Source organism: Rhincodon typus, unplaced genomic scaffold (genome assembly GCF_021869965.1).
Source record: "Rhincodon typus isolate 14 unplaced genomic scaffold, sRhiTyp1.1 hic_rhity00000826, whole genome shotgun sequence".
NCBI lineage: Eukaryota > Metazoa > Chordata > Chondrichthyes > Orectolobiformes > Rhincodontidae > Rhincodon > Rhincodon typus.
This window is the reverse complement of record NW_025966464.1, coordinates 15,154-35,270: the sequence shown is the minus strand read 5'-3', so window position 1 is coordinate 35,270 and position 20,117 is coordinate 15,154. Positions and strand designations below refer to the sequence as shown.

Here is a 20,117-nt window from a genome sequence, read left to right as displayed (position 1 = left end):
AAAAAAAAAAAAAAAAAAAAAAAAAAAAAAATTCCAGCATGCAAGATGTGGATTTACCCTTAAACAGCTGCCCCCAATTTACATTTCCCAGTTCCTGCCTAATATTTTGTTGGTTGTTAGCCTTCCCCCAAAATTTATTACTTTCACCCGAGGACTACTGTTATCCTTATCCATAAGTAACTTAAAACTTACAGAATTATGGGGAGTGTTCCCAAAATGCTCCCCCAGTGAAACTTCGATCCCTGGCTGGATTCATTTCCTTAATATCAGGTCTAGTATGGCCTGTTCCCTAGTTGGACTATTTATATATTGTTTCAAAAAGCTATCCTGGACACACCTTACAAGTTCTGCCCCTCACTCTCCAAACCCCTTGTATTAAGTGTGTCCCAGTCAATAAAGGGGAAATTAAAATCACCCACCACAAAACCCTGTTATTTTTACATTTTTTCACAATCTGTCTATATATCTGTTCCTCTTTCACCTGCTGAATGTTGGAACATCTGTCATACGATCCCAGTAAAGTGATTGCTTCCTTCCTGAGCTGTACTCATATGGTCTCATTGGATGAGCCCTCCAGGGTGTTCTTACTCAGTACAGCTGTCATATTCTCCCTTATTTGTAACGCAACCCAACTCCCCTCCCCACCCCTTATATCCCTCTCTATCTTGTCTGAAACATCTTCTTGAATAAGGTATTAATTTGTTATTTTCCAGTTCTGAGACCCTTCCAAAATCTAAGGAAGTTTGGAATATGTGACTGTTTACATGGACCCTTCCAATCTAAGTGAAGTGGCTTTGCAGTCTTCCTCCTGCAACTCGGGTGTTTGAGAGCCATAACCAGACTTCCTGTTAGATTTTATCTTGATTATCTTTTAATTCTCACCGTGGGAGCCACGTTGATTGGTTCCAGCTGGTATATCGCAATGCTGTGTGGCTAGGACTTGAGGTTAAAGCTTGGCTGACAAATAGTTGGCAAAATTTCAGCTTTATTCTGGAGGTGAGTTTCGTTCCCCAGATGTAATAGTTATACTATAGACACTGTTGTATATTAGAGGGAGTTTCTTACAGAATTGTGTGCCCTTCATCTTCAGATATTAGGTAGTACACTTTGTAGGCATTGTTAGCAGAATCTTACTAATTAACCTATTGCAATAGTGAAAGTACAGTTTACAGTTCATCTAATTCAAAACATTAAGCACTTGGCACAACATTGTGTAACTGTGTGCAGAATGGCATGGCTTAACCATGCACCCATAGATTCAAGTTATCTGCTTCTATCTAAAATTAAGGTTGGCTGAAATATATTATTTTCGGATATGTAATTGAACACTAAATGGTGCATATGCAGGAATGAGAGAAGACATATTTCCAATCACCAATCTTCTCCCACTTGAAAATGTTAACTCCTTGCTGAATTACATATCCATGAATGGCATTTGCTTGGATAACAACTATTTATTTATGAACAAAAACAGAAATTGCTGGAAAAACTCAGCAGGTCTGGCAGCATCTGTGGAGAGAAAGCAGAGTTAACATTTTGGGTCCAGTGACCCTTCTTCAGAACTGGTAGTTCTGGAACTGAAACGTTAACTCTGCTTTCTCTCCACAAATGCTGCCATGCATACTTAGTTTTACCAGCAATTTCTGTTTGTTTCTGATTTCCAACATGCACAGCTTTTTTCTTTATTCATCTATGAGCCTGGATAGTGACTGTCAGCAGGATATGTGTTGCTGGAGAGTCACAGATGAGCCTGATGCTGTCCTCACTTGCCTCAAATGCTGTCCCGCATGGGTTATTGACATCTATCCAGAAACGAGAATCCTTGCTAAGTACATTTCACCCCTCATCCAATTGAATTCGAAGCAGAGTTGGAATCAAATATGGAGCATCAGTGTCTATATAAATTTGCTGAGCCCTGGAAGATGGCCAATGACTTGTTATACTAACGGATAAGCTGAAAGATTTGGATTTCAGGCTACGAACTTGTGAAAAAAATCAGTTCTCTGGTTATTATTTAGTCTCAAATGTACAACAATCTGTGTGCTGATCAACTGTTTTCATCACCGGCCATGAACCTCCTACCTAATCTTCTGGTTTATCTCATCACAGGAATTAATGTGATATTTGAAAACAATTTAGGGTGAGGTTGAAAACAATTTGAGGGTGCGGTTGTCTTGTGATCCCCTCCTGCTTGCTTGCGTGCATGATTATTTAGACATTCCTTCTCAGTACACCTTTTTCGCTACGATTATACATTTGGATGATTTTTTTTTGTACTGACAAGGGTTGAGCTATTTTTCTAAAGCCCAAACTGCTAAAGAGGAAGCAGATTGATCCAAAGGAGGGCAGAATTGTAAAAACAGAGAGGGTGTACTGAGTATTAGGACTGAAGAAGCTGAATTTTCAATGCCTTTTAATGTTATGAAGCACATTGTTGTAACTACACCAGTTACAATGTTGCAGCAAAAGAAACTTTTCAGGAAGATAAAGCATTGCACAGTACCTTGGTAATAATATGAACAGCAATCAAGACTGGAATAAACTATGACACTCTTAATCATTTGGCTCAAGTAACAATTTTACAAATCCTGTAGTGTTTATGATTTGATTCTTAATCAGTTGAATTAGGTTAGTAATTTACTTTGATATCTATCTTTGTAAACCATCAGAACATCTATAACAGGGTAAAAATGTCACTGAGTATCCACCTTTATCTTCTACATCATCCATTCCAAACCTGCCTGATAATTCTCCTACAGATGAATTATGTAATATGGTAATTATATTCTGGTTATTTACTTTGTGTAGCTTTTGGTGGCTTGGGAGATATCAGTAGTTGCAACAGAAAACTGCAGGGAGTACTGGGAATATTGCATAGCTGATTTTAATATTTCTAATATTTTAATTTTTAAAAACCCTTTGGAAGAAGACGTAGGAAACAAATTAAGAGTACTCTTGTTGAAAGGTAAGCTATTATTGATAGTCTGTTTGCTGAGGAATAATGCAGAAAATAAAGATTCTTGTTTAGGCTGTGAATAATTGTCTACTGCAACCATATACTGTCCTTCATTTAACCTGAGCTGCTTTCTTCGCCAGGTGAGCTTTTTGTTTCTGTTCGCTTCTTTAATTCTCAAGAAGTCACAGCTGTCAGTGACTCTCCCAGTTGACAGTGTCAATTTTGAATTTCTTTGATTTCTTGATTTGGATGATTTCTTCTTTGTTTAGTTCCACTAAAATGTTTACTTTATCACATAATTGACAGATATGGTGAGGCAGAGCATGATAACAGAACTGAAAAACTTTCAATGCTTCTTTAAGATAAGCTTCACAGAGGCAGATATTAATTTCCAATGACAAAAGTAATTGATAGGACCATATTAATTGGAGGATTCATGCTTTTGCATCAGGGAGTTACTGAAATTCAGTTATGTATGATATTTTGTCTAATTTAGTCAAAGAAACAGACCCAAATGAGTGACCTAGAAAAGAAAAGAAATTCTCTAGATACTTTGAAAAGGAAGCCTTATTCTGGTATTGCACTGAAAATCAAGCCCTACTGTTCCCAAAATTTTCATAAAAGAATGTGAAATTTCCCAGTTTAAATGTCTTTTTAGACCCATGTTGAGAGACAGAAACTTGGTTCGCACTGTACTTAACAAGACTTACTATTTATTACAAATTGATTCGAGCTACAGCTTTCAACTATCAGCATCGAACTATACCAGCTAAGACTGTACCCCACTTATAACTCACCCACCCATGAAGACACACAAATCTTTGGAACTATTGTGGAAGGAAAAACTGGGAAGGCGGTTCATTGGTCCCTAAACACAGGGTTGGCTGTGGACTGCAAAATGCACTTTTTATTTGTCAGGACTTGGCTCTGGATCTTGCTTCTCTAGGTACTGTCACAGAGGCATAGAGCAATTAGTTCACAACTTGCATCTCACTTTCTGGATTCTTCTGCAACATTGGCTTTTCTGTTTGGACCCCCAAGTTTTTCATCTACTTGTGTGCTAATCACAGCTATTGACAGGCTTAAGACCTTTTGCCAACTGGTCACTACTCCGCCAACTAATCTGCTGCTTGTTGGCGGCTGAATCCCATGTTGTACAGGCCTCTGGTTCCAGCTTGTTTGCAGTCATCTTCCTGCCCCCACCCCCTGCCCTGATGCCAAAACCATTGGTTGAACAAACAGCAGTGTAAACAGCACTTGGTATGTGTTGGCCGCTTGCTTTTAAAAAGTGTAGCAATCCCATCCACCTTGGTTTCCAAACTGGATATTTTTATAAATGCAGTTCCAAATCAAAGGACAATATCAAGCTAATACATCTCATATGCACCAAGTCAAATGGATTAGATTTCTAGAATTGGTACTGGCTGTTGAGATGCAGTGGAAGTCTTCTGTCTTATAAAATGATTGTTTGCGGAACCCTGTGCCTCGAGTCACACTTCAACACAGCAGTCTCTGCATTATGTAAACTGCAAAGACTGCCATCTGAGAAAGTGTATGATTCACTGCCATCTATTTAACCTGAGTTGCTTTATTCACCATGTGAGGTTTTTGTTTCTGTTTGTCTCTTCCAGTACCTTGCATTCAGCCTCGAAGTCACAGCCACCAGTGACTCTCCCAGTTGACAGTGTCAATGTCCACCATCTTTGTATCTTACTTGTAGCAAAGAATTGGGATATCCAGGAGGTCGTGGACCAGTAGCCAATTCACTACGTGAAGATCTTTAGGTATACATTTATCATCTAGTCAATAAATGTGACCAAATTAGCATGGACATACTCGGCTTAGCAATGAGCGTATGTTGATGGAATTAGCATGCTCAAGGATCTGAGTTTGTGATGCTGTCCTGCTAAGAAATTCCGAATGTACATCTGAGACAGTGAAGATGCAAACTGTTCTGCCTTTTCTACTGACAAGCATCTATTATCCAGAACTCACCACTGTATAGGAGTACACTGAGAACACTGGCTTGGTAGACTTGCAGTTTGGTGTTCTCAGTCAGGTAGTTGTTCCACACTCATACTCAGCACGGGTATAACAGCTGCAACTCTTGTGATGCAAATTTTGATTTCAGCAACAACAACAGACTGCTAGGGATTTTGGAATTCAGATGTTGAAGCCATCAAAATCCTTCTGCATCACATTGTCAATGCTGGTGATATGGTAACACCCTGATACATGATAGTTGCCTTTCCGACTGTGAAAGTCGAATCAGATTTGTTTGAGGTATCAGTGAGTTTGTCCACTTGCTGCTGAAGATGTTCTTCACTATGGATTGCTAGTGCAGCATCATCAGCATAGGACAACTGCCCACTGGGGACTTCATAGATCATAGAGTCATAGCATTCCTACAGTGCGGAAACAGGCCATTCGGCCCAACAAGTCCACACCGCCCCAATGAAGAGCTTCCTACCAAGACCCATCCCCCTACCCTTTCCCTGTAACCCAGCATTTCCCATGTCTAATCCACCTAACTTACACAGCCCTGGACACTACAGGAAATTTAGCATGGCTAATCCACCTTACCTGCACATCTTTGGACTGTGGGAGGAAACCGGAGCACCTGGCAGAAACCCACACAGACACAGGGAGAATGTGCAAACTCCACACAGACAGCCACCCGAGGGTGGAATCAAACCCGGGTCCCTGGTGCTGTGAGACAGCAGTGCTAACCACTGAGCCGCGGTGCTGCCCCTGAGTTGGTGCACTTTTGTCTTGGATTGCAGAGCAGCAAGCCTGAACAGCTTTTCGACGGTTTTGGAATGTAAGTAGGCACTCTGCAGCTAATTTGAAGACTTATAATAGTGGCAAAGAGCATCACTTCCAGAACAGAATCATGTTTAACCCCACTCCAAATCTGGAAGTGTTCAGATATTGTCCTATCTCCGTTTGCATTACTTATGGTGTCCAGAGAGAATGTAATTACTTAGAGCAGTTTTGACAGGAAGCCAATCTTCTCCAGCATTTTAAATAGACCATCTCTGCTCACAACGTTAAATGCCTTGGTGAGATCAATGAAGTCAACATATACTGGTGTCCTTTAAAGGTCCAAAGAAGAGTCATTGGACTTGAAATCTTAACTCTATTTCCCTCTCCACAGATGCTGTCAGACTTGCTGAGTTTCTTCACCATTTGACTCTCTTGTTAGTCAAGAACTTATCTAAATCTGCCTTAAAAAAATTCAATAATTCTGTTTCCACTGCTCTCTGGGGAAGAGAATTCCTCAGTGTCATGATACTTCTCACATTTGTCTTAAATTGGAGATTCCTTATCTTTAAACTGTCCCCTAGTTATGGTCTCTCCAATAGTCCCCAAAGTTGAGGAACTTTTTAAAAAAAATTTTTAATAAGGTAGTGTCAACCGTGGACCCGAAGATGATTGAGGATGTAACCAAAAAGATTGAGAGCAGAGGGGTAGACATTGTCTTCGGACTTCAGTAAAGCTTTTGACAAGGTTCTGCATGGTAGACTAATTAAAGTTAGATCGCATGGGATTCAGGGAGAGCTTGCCAAGGGCAGCGAGCCGAGGGCAGCTGGTGGCGAAAGCTGGAGCAGGGATGAGGTTGAGCCTTTGTGAGGAGTGCGAGCCTAGCATGGCCAGGTGCTTATGGACTCTGGTGTTGGAACTGTTAACTGTGTGTTTCTTTGTTTTTCTACCTTCTTAGTAAGAAGGACTGTAATGTTTAACTTTTTAAATTTTGTTTTCATTATTTTTCTGCTCTGTACCTAAGATTCTGTACCTAGGCACCTTCGTACCTAAGATGGTGAGTTGTGAACTTTTCACTGTACTTCATCGTGGGCTGAAGGGCCTGTACTGTGCTGTACTGTTCTATGTTCATGTGAGTACGTGTGACAATAAACCTAATTCAGTTCAATTCAATTGGATACAAAATTGGCTTGATGGTAAGAGACTGTTTTTTCGGACTGGAGTCATCTAACCATTGGTGTTCTGCAAGAGTCGCTGCTGGGTAAACTTTTGTTTGTCACTCACATAAATGATTTGGATGAGAATATAAGAGGCATGGATGGTAAGTCTGCAGATGACACCAAAATTGGTGCTGTAATGAACAGTGAAGAAGGTTATCTAAGATTACAAAGGGATCTTGAGCAATTGGGCCAGTGGGCTGTGAAGTGGTAGATGGAGTTTAATTTGGATAAATGTGAGGTACATGTTTTGCATTCTGGTACAACAAACAAGGGCAGGATTTATATAGTTAATGGTAGGGCCTCGGTTGTGTTGTCAAACAGAGACCCAGGGGTTCAGGTAGTTCTTTGAAAGTTGTATCGCAGGTAGACAGGGTGGTTAAGAAGCTTGCCTTCATTGCTCAGACCATTGGGTGTAGGAGTTGGGACATCATGTTGACGTTGTATAGGACATTGGTGAGCCTCCCTTCTGGAGTACTGCGTACAGTGCTAACCATCCTGCTGCAGGAAGGATATTATTAAATTGGAGAGGGTTCAGAAAATATTTACCAGAATGTTGCCAAGACTAGAGTTTGAGTTATAAGGACAAGCTGGGATGTTTTTCATTGGAGTGTGGGAGGTTGAGGGGTGACCTTTTATGGAGGTTTATAAAATCATGAGGGACATAGATAAGGTGAATATACTTATTCAGCAGAAAAATCTATTTGGCAGAAAACAGAACACATCAGTTGAGGTTGCATCAATGACACTTTCACACCTAGTTTGTCCCTTCAGCTGGTATGAGAAAGTCCACCAAATGGAAATTTAGATGTGATGATATCCTTGGCAGAACAGTTGTTTTCCCACTGTGCCCATGTTGAAAGTTGTGCCAGGTGACAGATCCTGCCAATTGAGACCTGGAAGCATTTTTAGAGGAGATGGATGTTTCTTTTCTCATCACTTTTTTTTTCTGAAAAAGGTCTTTTTTTCTTGCAGTGGGTGGAGTTCAAAACTCGGGGGTGTACTTTTACTGTGAGAGGAGAAAGATTTAAAAGGGATTCGAGGGGCAACATTTTCACATAGAAGTAGTGGTAGATGCAGGTATAGATACACTATTTAAAAGACATTTGAATAGATACATGAAAAGTAAGGGTTTGGAGGGATATGGGCCAAATACAGGCAAGTAGGATCAGTCTAGTTCGGGGAAACTTGGTCGGCATGGACGAGTTGGACCGAAGGGCCTGTTTCCATGTGGGACGTCTCTGTGACGGCATTTCTACTTTGACTGAAGAAACTTCAACGGTTACAGCCTAACCCTGGTACACGCCAAGGAGTGATCTGTGGTAACGGCACAAGTTGAGAATGCTGTTCAGAGTCATATCTAGTAATGACCATACCCAGCTAGCGCCAGTGCCCTAAAGTTGATGTTTCTAGGATATCTTGTGGCATAGTGTGTTCTGAAATAAGATGTTACTGCAGAAACCTCATGGTAGTAGTTTATGGTAGACAACTCAAGTGGTCTGAGTGTTCTTATTTATCTTTACCAGGACATGCTGACCAAGGTAGGACTGCCAGGCCTCCTGGTCCACATGTATTCTTGCATTGAAATTGCCCAGAAGGTAAAAATTTAGGAATTACGCTGATTGTTGTGTCGATTGCTGTGTTAAGTTCCTCGTTGAACTAATCTTTTGCCTCTCTATTCAAGCAGAGTGTTAGAATATGAGATTAACTGGTCCTGGTTAAGTTGAGATACAGAGAGAGAGATCACGTTCTGAACCAGTTGTAGGTGTTCTATTATTGAGAGTAGTGATGTCATTATAGCAAAGTCTACAAGTTTCTCATGTGTTCCTGTGAATTTTTCTCCTGCTAGATGAATGTGTGATGTTTTTGTTTAAAGTGATCCACTTTCACTGAGCCTGATCTCTGGTAACGAAGTTATGTCAATATTCAAGCTATCAAGTTCCATGTCAGTCACAGCTATCTTGAACAGATTTTGACCAGCTGAAAGTCATTTTCTGATTCCATTGATGTATCGGCTGGTGAATCAGAGTTGGCATTTTGTTTCAGTCTGTTTGCCTGGTATGATGGCTTCTCTCCATTTGTTGAGCGGAGATTCTAACTTAAAAGCACCCATTGAAGGAGTTTGGCAGAACTAGATTAGGACCTTACCAATTAGACACTGCCAGATTTCCAGTGGCTGGTGGCTGACCAGTGCAAGGCTATTGTTAGACTCAACCCCCCAAAACCGTCAAAGATAGCCATTTCTCTACACTAGTTGGGCTTGTCACTTGTAATTGTTGTCTCCAATATTGTATTAATCCCTTGCAATAAAAATGAGTGTCCTCTCCATAGTGCAAGCTTGGACAAAATTTATGAAGATGCTGGGCTAACCGAATGTCAGGTTCACCGTCTACCTACTGAGTAGGAATGCAAAGCACTACATGTGGCATGGCTAGGTTGCAGGAGTTGCTGGAAAGATTAAATGTTTAAACACTAGTCCGCCTTTAAGAGTTTGAGTCTTTTTATCAGAGGGTCAAATCTCTTCTGAGTTCCTCTGAAGATTTAAACTGAGGGCACGAGAGACTTAGTTTCCATATGTTATCATGAGGAGTGATAATTGAGGACTTGCTGATGCAGAGACTGTATGCCGAATGTGAGAGACTTGCAAAGACTTGTTTTCTTCACACTGTTGTTAACCAGCAGTGTAAGCTGAAATTGAGATGCAAACTAGCACATAAAACTGGTTTCTTCACCAACGCACTAGGTGCTTCATATTAACCAGTTGGACACAGTGGAGATGCAAGTAAATTCTTATCATATGGCAGCTGGAATGGCATCTGATGAGAATGTTGCTCTTTTGCATGATAGTTGGAATCAAATACAATGCAAATTGAAGTGAAAGTGCCCTCTGTAACCTGACTTTAATTTCATTTGAGAAATTAGAGATACAACTTTATTACATGTGGACATTCTAGTATGCTTCTATCAGTATTCTGGTGAAAGGTCTTGATGGCAGATTCAGGACTAATTTTGAACGGAAATATATATTACTGCTATCTATAAGTAGCATCCACTTGTCTAATGCTTTCTGTTTTTTTTGCTTTTCTGTCCCTTTCCAGGCTACCTTCCTTTTTTATCTGCATTGCATCACTAAAGAATTGAATTGAATAATTTATTGTCATGTGTATTCAATGTAAAAATACAGTGAAAAGTGTGTACCTTTGCTGTACATACATGGTGCCATTCACATTAACTTATAAGATAAGAAAAAGAAGATAACTTAACTTAAAGTCCAACTTTTCTTTTCACTGCCACGGTCCCACTCGGCCCTTGCCATGCCTCCGCCAAAGTCCCACTGTCACCGCCGCTGCCTCACTGACCCACTCTTGCCGGCTCACTCTTAGTCTATTGCCATTGCTCTGGCCCACACTTGATCCACCATTGCTGCAGGACACAACCCGCGTGTTCAGCTTCCGCCACGTGGTTCCCGGTCGCAGCTTGGCTCCTTCCCGACTCATTAGGTAGGTGGTTGAAGAGGTGGGGCGTGGGGATAGAATTACTACAGAGGGAGAGGAAAGAAGGGAGGAAAGAAAGAGAAAGAGAACTGGCGAGCAGAGTGGAGCTCTGAATGGAGCGATGCATCTGGTGCATTCTTTCCCCTGAGTTCTGTCCAGTTTGGATTCCTCCTCATGAAGTTTAGGACAATATGACAAGGCTGCACCCTCTGCATTCTGTTCATGGGAAAAGAATTGTGTTTGTATTAAACCCCTATGTTGCTCTGTTTACTCCAAACAAGAAAGGAACTACTTGGGTTTGAAAAGGAAACCTCTATAAATTCAGGTGATTCTGAAAGAGGATTTTATATGTGGAATCAGTGATTTCAAAAGATATGTGCTCGAATTCACTTGCCCTTTTCTGTGGTACACAGGAATAGGCCATTCAGCCCTTCAAGCCTGTTCCACCATTTAATGAGATCATGGCTGATATGTGGCTAAAGTTCATATACCTGCCTTTGGCCTGTATCCCTTAATACCTTTTGATTAACAAAAAAATTATCTCTGAGATTAAAACTAACAACTGATCTAGTAATAATTGCCATTTGTGGAAGACCGTTCCAAACCACGACCACCATTTATGTATAGAAGTGCTTCCTAACATCCTTCTTGATCAGTCTATCTCTAATTCTCAGACTGTGCCCTGAGATCTTGGTAACTTCTTGTACTTTTGTAACCAAATGACAGAGTTACAGAGATATACAGCTCAGAAACAGACCCTTTGGTCCAACTCGTCCATGCTGACCAGCTATCATACATAAATCTAGTCCCACTTGTCAGCATTTGGCCCATATCCCTCTGAACCCTTTCTATTCATATACCCATCCAGATGCCTTTTAAATGTTGCAATTGTACCAGCCTCCACCACTTCCTCTGGCAGCTCATTCCAAATGCACACCACCCTCTGCATGAAAATGTTGCCCCTTAGGTCCTTTCTACATCTTTCCCCTCTCACCTTAAACCTGTGCCCTTCAGTTTTGGACTCCCCCACCCTGGGGTAAAGAACTTGGCTATTTACCCTATCCATGTCCCTCATGATCTTATAAAGTCACTCTATAAGGTCACCCCTCAACCTCCGACACTCCAGGGAAAGTAGCCCCAGTCTATTCAGCCTCTCCCTATAGCTCAAGCCTTCCAACCCTGACAACATCCTTGTAAATCTTTTCATTGGGTTGTAGGCTTCCAAGGCGGAATATGAGCTGCTCTTCCTCCAGTTTCTGGGTGGCATGGTTGTGACACTGGAGGAGGCCCAGGATGGACATGTTGTCCAGGGAATGGGAGGGAGAGTTGAAGTGGTTCGTGACTGGGAGGTGCTGATCCAAAACGTCAGCTTTCCTGCTCCTCTGCTGCCTGGCCTGCTGTGTTCCTCCAGCTCCGCACTGTTATCTTTTTCTGAACCCTTTCAAGTTTCACAACGTCCCTCCTATAGCAGGGAGACCAGAACTGCACACAATATTCTAATAGTGGCCTAACCAATGTCCTGTACGGCACAAAATGACCTCCCAACTCCTATACTCAATGCACTGACCAATAAAGGCAAGCGTACCAAACTCCTCCTTCACTATCCTGTCTACCTGTTACTCCACTTTCAAGGAACTGTGAACTTGCACTCCAAGGTCTCTGTTCAGTAACACTCCCCAGGACTTTACCATTAAGTATATAAGTCCTGCCCTGATTTGTCTTTCCAAAATGCAGCACCTCACATTTATCTAAATTAAACTCCATCTGCCACTCCTTGGCCCATTGTCCCATCTGATCAAGATCCCATTGTATGTTAAGGTAATCTTCTTCATTGTCCACTACACCTCCAATTTTGGTGTCATTGCAAAATAACTAATCATACCTCCTATGTTCACATCCAAATAATTTATGTAAATGATGAAAAGCAGTGGACCCAGCGCCGATCCTTGTGGCACAATGCTGGTCACAGGCCTCCAGTCTGAAAAGCAACCCTCCACCACCACCCTGTATCTTCTACGAGCCAGTTCTGTATCCAAATAGCTAGTTCTCCCTGTATTCCATGCTAATCAGTCTACCATGAGGAAACTTGTCAAACGCCTTACTGCCCTCATCAATCCTCTTTGTTACTTAATTAAGTTCATGAGACATGATTTCCCACACACAAAGCCATGTTGACTATCCCTAATCAATCCTTGCCTTCCCAAATACTTGTAAATCCTGTCTTTCAGGATTCCCTCCAACAACTTGTCCACCGATATGGCTCTTCGGTCTATAGTTCCCTGGCTTTTCCTTACCACCTTCTTTAAATAGTGGCATCATGTTAGTCAACCTCCTGTCTTCTGGCACTTCACCTATGGCTATTGATGATGTAAGCAAGGGGCCCAGAAATCACCTCCCTTGCTTCCTACAGAGTGCCAGAGTACGCTTGATCATGTCCCGGGAACTTATCCACATTTATGCATTTTAAGACTTTCGGCACCACCACCACCTCTGTAATATGAACATTTTTCAAGATGTTGCTATTTATTTCCCCAAGTTCTCTAGCTCCCATATCCTTCTCTGCAGCAAACATTGATGCCAAGTACATGTTTGGTATCTCGCCCATCTGCTGCGGTTCCACACATAGGTGGCCTTGCTGATCTTTAAGGGGCTGTATTCTGTTCCTAGTTACTCTCTTGTTCTTAATGTATTTGTAGAATCCCTTTGGATTCTCCTTAACTCTATTTGCGAAAGCTATCTCATGTCCCCTTTTTGTCCTCCTGATTTCCCTCTTAAGTATACTCCTACTGCCTTTTAGGGAATCTTTCGATTTCTGCTGTCTATATCTGACATATGCTTCCTCCTTATTCTTGACCAAAACCTCGATTTCTCTAGTCACCCAGCATTTACTATACCTACCAGCCTGGCCCTTTAAAAAAACAAGAACATACCGTCTCTGGATTCTCATCTCATTTTTGAAGGCTTCCCATTTTCCAGCCATCCTTTTACCTGCAAACATCCATCCCCAATCAACTTTTGAAAGGTCTTGCCTAATACCATCAAAATTGGCTTTTCTCCAGTTTAGAACTCTAACTTTTAGATCCGGTCTATTCTTTTCCATCACTATTTTAAAACTAGTAGAATTATGGCCACTGGCCCCAAAGTGCTGCCCCACAGACACTTCAGTCACCTGCCCTGCCTTCTTTCCCAAGAGTCGGTCAAGTTTTGCACCTTCTCAAGTAGGTACATCTACACACTGAGTCAGAATTTTCTTATACACACTTAACAAATTCCTTTCCATCCAAGCCCTTAACACTATGGCAGTCCCAGTCTATGTTTGGAAAATTAAAATCCCCTACCATAACCACCCTATTATTCTTACAGATAACTAAGATCTCCTTACAAATTTGTTTCTCAATTTCCCGCTGACTATTGGAGGGGCATATAGTACAATCCCAATCAGGTGACCACCGCTTTTTTATTTCTCAGTTCCACCTAAATAACTTCCCTGCATGTATACCCAGCAATATCCTCCCCAAATACAGCAGTAATGTTATCCCTAATCAGAAATGCCACTTCCCCTCCTTTGTTGCCCCCCCCACTTTCTATCCTTCCCATAGCCCCTATACCCTGGAACATTAAGCTGCCAGTCCTGTCCATCCCTGAGCCATGTTTCTGTAATTGCTATGATATCCCTGTCCCATGTTCCTAACCATGCCCTGGGTTCATCTGCCTTACCTGTTAGGCCTCTTGCATTGAAATAACTGCAGTTTAATTTTTCAGTCCTATTTCATTCTGTGTTGTTCCTGCCTGCCCTGTCTTTTTGACCTACTCCTTTTGCCAATTGTACCAGTCTCAGACTGATCTCTTTCCTCACTATCTCCCTGGGTCCCACCCATACCCCCTTAATAGATTAAATCCTTCCCAGCAGCTCTAGCAAATCTCCCTGCCACTATATTAGTCCCTTTCCAATTCTGGTGCAATGTGTCCTTATACAGGATGGTTCCTTAATTTGGATAAACCAAAAGATTTGCAGACCTCTAAAATGTATGTTGCCAATGCTGCATTTATTGAGATAGAGGAGGACATATATTTAGAAAATGTGGAGTTGCAGACAGTGAACAGTGCCAGGTAATGTCAAATCATTGGACCCACTATTAAATATTCAATATTGTCAGTAGCAAATAGTTTATGGTAAGATCCACTTCCAGTCAGTGATAACTTAGAAGAAATATCTGTCTATACTGATAATACAAAACTACAGTGTTGTTCTGATGAAGTCCAGAGGGTTGAGTAAGTTCCTCTCATTCACTGAGGTTGCCATGATGTGGAGGTGCCAGTGTTGGATTGGGGTGGACAAAGTCAGAAGTCACATGACACCAGGTTATAGTCCAACAGGTTTATTTGGAATCTCTCAAGCTTTCATAGCACAGCCCCTTCGTCAGATAAAGTGAGAGAGTAAGGCACCTGGACACAGCATTTGGAGGCAATGAGATCAAATGATCATACAACTGGTATCAGTGAAATGTGAGATGGGAAGTCTCTGCAGGTGTCCAAGAGTGTTAAACGGTGTGTGAAGTGTTTATAAAGACACTGTGCTGTGCTGTCGTGACAATCAGAGCCTGATTTGTATACGAATATACAAAAAGTGACATCTCCGGTCTGACACTGAATTGTAGATCTGAAGCTTTGTTCAGAATCTGTCTGAGTTTTAACCTGGAATCGGGTGGTTTTGTTCCAAAAGTTGAATTTATAAGGTGCCACACTGATTAACTGTGACTACAAATTGTGTGTTTTTTGAACAAAATAGAATGTATCTGCAAATAAACAAACATCTTGGATGAAATGATTTACCCCATGGGGGTTGTGTGTGTCTGAAAGAGTTTGTCTGTGAGAGAGTATGTATGTGAGAGAGAGTGTAACAAGTAGTTCTACTTAAGGAGTTTTATTCTGAGTTCTTAGATCAAAACTATGCAAACTAATTAAGGTAGCGAGGTCATAGCAATTTATCAAGGTGATGCTGTCAAATCAGGAAAGTAAGGAAGATTTTACAGATACAGAACAGTGTGGTGGGGTCACCTGTAGCGTGACATGAACCCAAGATCATAGTTGAGGCTGTCTTCATGAGTACGAAACTTGGCTGTCAGTTTCTGCTTGGTGATTCAGCGTTATTATGTATCTCGGAGACTGCCTTGGAGTACACGTACCCGAAGATTGGAAGCTGAATGCCCTTGACCGCTGAAGTGTTCCCTGACTGGGAGGGAACATTGCTGTCTGGTGATTTTGTTGCGCAGTGTCCATTCATCTGTTGTGGCGTCTGCATGGTTCCGCCATGCCTCGGGGCATCCTTGCCTGCATCGACGCGCGCACACACACATTTATGTGTGAATGGTGAATCATTCCATCCATGATATTTGTTTATTTGTAGATACATTCTATTTTGTTCAAAAAATTTGTAGTCGCAGTCAGTCAGCATGGCATTTTATAAATTCCTGCTTTCAGAATAAAACCAGCCTGAGGTTAAAACTCTGAGACGGATTCTGAACAAAGCCTCACATCTACAATTCAGTGTCTGACCTGAGTTGTCACCTTTTGTGTATTCTATGGCTCTGCCTGATTGTCATGACAGCACAGCACTGATAGTGACTTTATAAACACTTTACACACCGTCTAACACTCTTGGTCACCTGCAGAGACTTCTCATGTGACACTCCACTCATACCAGTTGTATGATCTTTTGATCTCTCTGCCTATAATCTCTGTGTCTGTGTGCCCTGCTCTCTGACTGCACCTGATGATGGGGCTGCACTCCAAAAGCTTGTATGATTCCAAATAAGCCTGTTGGACTGTAACCTGATGTTGTGTGACTTCTCACTCTGTGAGGTTGACTATAATAGATTTTGAACTTTATTTCCCTAAATCTGTACTAGACCATATGAAGAAACAGGTCAGCCAGGTCTTGGATTAATGAAATGTGAGGAGTTAGCTTTTATTGTAAATTCAATCAGAAGTATTAAACAGTATAATTAAATGATAAAACCCATCCTGAATTTGCAAGCAAGCAAACTGAAGAAGTTAGAGTTGTGGAGAAGTGGAATCGGAAAAAAGAAATTTTAAGTTCATAAGCAAAAGAATCAGACATTCCCACATACCTTTTGGTTGTTTTGATAGTCCAGTGGTATTGCAGCCAATATAATTTGGTAGTTCTTCTGGAGACAGTCACTTTTTAAACTGCAATCAGTCCTTTACCAGAGTGGATGCTATGGTACTTGAAGATCTTTTTTTTTTTATTTTAAATTTTCTATCTTATTCCAATTTCTAACAGAGATAGGATCTGAGCATTCAGGTGCTGTTATTCACTTCTGCAGGCCTTCTTGATGTTACTGTCTTTCTGGAACAAACAGACCCACTTCTTATAATAGTTCTTCCCAAGTGGGATTTTGATCACGTGATCACTGGTTGTTGGCACATAAGGATGTAATATGCATTAATAAGGGAGCTTTGATCTCCCATTGTCGAGCCTTTAAGGTGCAGTTGAACCAGGAGAATCTTCAGCACTTCTCTGACTTGATAGCTTTCCTTTGTCTCTGGTAGTTTCTGTGGATGTGTTGTATGTTATCCGTTTTCCTTGGGCTTTTCCAGATGGTTCAAACAATGGAACTGCATTAATCCAATTCAAGCTTAGCCTTTCTTGTATGTCAGGATACTGCTGCAATGTTTTAAAAGATGGTATCTTGGCTCATTTAAAGATGATTTCTTTCAAATGAAAAATCAGTCTGCAGAATTACGGACTAACAGTTCAAATTTCATAACTTCATGTTCATATAAAAGCTTCTCTTTGTCTGCTTTAAACATTCCACCAAAAATGAAAGCAAAGTATTGCAGATACTGTGATCGTAAATAAAAACAAAGTGCTGGAGACATCTGCAGATCTGACAGCACCTGTGAAGAGAGTAACTGGTTAATGTTTCAAGTCTAATGACTCTTCCTCCTTAAAAATGGGTTCCTTGAGCAGAGATGGGAACATTTTTACTGAAAGAAATTCTACTGTTATGTCAGCATCACAGCTGAAGTGATCTTGTTCTTATTGAACTTCCTGCAAACTAAAATTTAGATTTTTATATCCTCTTTGCTCTGGGTCCTGTATAAATGGATGATTTACTGATCCTTGCAACCTCAGACAAAAATTAATTATTGGTTGATAACCTAATTAGGGCCATGTTTTTGCACTGATTATAATTGTGTTAGCCGTGATAGCTCAGTTAGCTCTCCATCCTGTGCGATGCAAGTTCACATGTATGGCTACAGTGGCTGTAGAAATGTATTCCAACAAGTTGGCACACTTGGGCAAGAAGTGAAAGCCCAAAAGAAGGATCAAAATCACAGCAGACTTTGACCGGAAACAGTTATTGTTTCAAACTTGCAGATATCCAATTAACAGGAAAGAGACCGTATCTTGCTAACACTCCAGTTTTCTAGTGTTAAATATCATCTAGCAATGGAATTACTCAGTTTCACATGCAATTTCCAAAAGAAGAGTTTCCTATTTTTTGAACGTATAAACTGAATTTGTGTTAGTCTAACTGGTTCAGTGAACAACGGAACAATAAAGATGAGGATTTGTGATTAATCTCTCTTTCTGCAGTGACAGCTGGGACATTGTTCAGAGTAGTGCAGTTGGTATCAATGCCTATGAGATGGGAACGAAGTGAATAAACATATGAACCAAAGGCAGAGTTAGATAATTTGGCTCCTCTAGCCTGCTGTCATTCAATAAAATCATGGCTGATCTGATTGTGACTTCAAATCCCCATTCCTGCCCACCATGATAACCCTTTAAACCTGTTAATCAATAACAATCTATCTACCTCTACCTTAAAAATATTCAAGAACTCTGCTTTCACCATCTTTTCAGGGAGAGAGCATTCCAAAGACTCAGGATCCTCTGAAAGAAAATTATCTTTTTAATACCTGTTTTAAATTGGGAACCGAGTTCTAGATCCTCTAATAAGAGAACTGCTCCACATCTACTCTATCAAGACCCTTCAGGATTTTGTGTATTTCAATCAAATTGCCTCTTACTCCCTTTAAAATTCAATGGATAATTGCCTTAGCCTGTCCAACCTTGCCTCAGAAGACATCTAGCCCATTCCATGTATTAGTCTAGTAAAACTTACCTGAATTACCTCTGACACATTTACATTCTTCCTTAAATAAAGTGACCATACCTTCTGTCACTTCAACTAAGTCATTTATATAAATTACAAACAGTTGCGGTCCCAGCAATAATCCCTGTGGCACAGCACTCATTACATTTTGCCAACCTAAAAAAACATTTACAGCCAGTCTCTGCTTCTTGTTCACCCCTTTTATCCATGCTGGTCTGTTACCCTTACACCATGAGCACTTATTTTCTGTAATAATCTTTTGATGTAGCACTTTCTGGAAATCTAAATATGGTACGTCCACTGGTTCCCCTTTATCCACCTCCATGCAATGCTTCCTCAAAGAACTTCATAGATTGGCCAAACATGATTTCCTTCTCACAAAACCATGTTGACACTTCCTGATTGTCTTGAACTTGTGCAGGTACCCTGTTACAACTTCTTTCGAAATAGCTTCTATCATTTTCCTCTGATAGATATTAAGCAAACTGGTCTGTAGTTTCCCAATTTTTGCATTTCTCCCTTTTTGAATAAAGGAATTACATTCATTATATTTCAACTTATTGGTCAAAGCCTTGTCTTCTATTTTCTGTGATATTACCACAAAAGTACTATTTTTGTGCTTATGTAATTAATTGCTACTTAACAGATGCAGAGAACTTGACTCTCCCTGATCCCTGCAAGTGATTTCAACAGCAACAGCGGCAGCAGCTTAAATCATCCAGTGACCGACTACCTTGAAGAAATTACTTGGGTTTCATGATCAAGATCAGGTATCAAATACAAGCTTATTTTATAGTTTCAATAACTATTTCACTTTAACAAAAGTTGGGAAATCTGACATAAAACTAGAAAATGCTGAAAGTACTCAGCAGTTCAGCTAGCATCTACAAAGAGAAAATATAAAGCATTAATGTTTCACCAGAAATATTTTTATGCAGTTAGTATTCTCTACTTGTCTGTGTTAAATATATGCTTTTAGTTCAAAATATCACCTTGAGTCTAAAGAGATTCATAGATGAAAAGCCTCGCCAAATAGTTCTGTTTTGTCTTTGTAATCAACCTGCTGTGCGCTTCAGCTTTTTAAAATGTAAAGATATTTGTAGATACTGTACCAGCATTTTTGAAATATATTCTTAATGTTCTTAAGAGTGCTTAAGACTTTTCCACATGATTCAATAATCATTATCAATGAATAAAATATTTTTCACCATTTCATGCAGGCACTTGCATGGGGATCTGCCATCGCATGCACCTTGCTGCCTAGTTATCGTGCCATTGTCCGTAACCCTCTGCATTGCATTGTGTTCTGCCATCACTGTATCTTAACAAGTACTCATGACCATTTGCGATCCCCATATGTACGTAATTACATCGGTGAATGTACAGCTTTGTACGGATTAGATTTCTCCGTGGAAAGTGACAAGTTGAGATCTTAGATTTGGGTCCATAATGGATATGGGATAATGTGGCCTCAGTATCTGTTTGATATGTGTTAGAGTGCGATGGTATTAATTTTGTACTCCCATTATCTGCCATATTA

General features: G+C 40.6%; 1 long non-coding RNA gene across 4 annotated transcripts in view; it reads left to right on the top strand.

Annotated features, from left to right (window-relative positions):
* LOC125481085 overlaps window positions 1-20,117 on the top strand; it is a 41,229-nt gene that overhangs the window by 6,367 nt on the left and 14,745 nt on the right. For 2 of the 4 annotated variants that reach the window (XR_007261194.1, XR_007261195.1), the window contains exons 2-3: window positions 4,588-4,740; window positions 19,224-19,347. This is a non-coding gene — a long non-coding RNA (uncharacterized LOC125481085). The remainder of the gene's footprint in view (window positions 1-4,587; window positions 4,741-19,223; window positions 19,348-20,117) is intronic. The other 2 variants (XR_007261193.1, XR_007261196.1) reach the window with 1 other exon arrangement.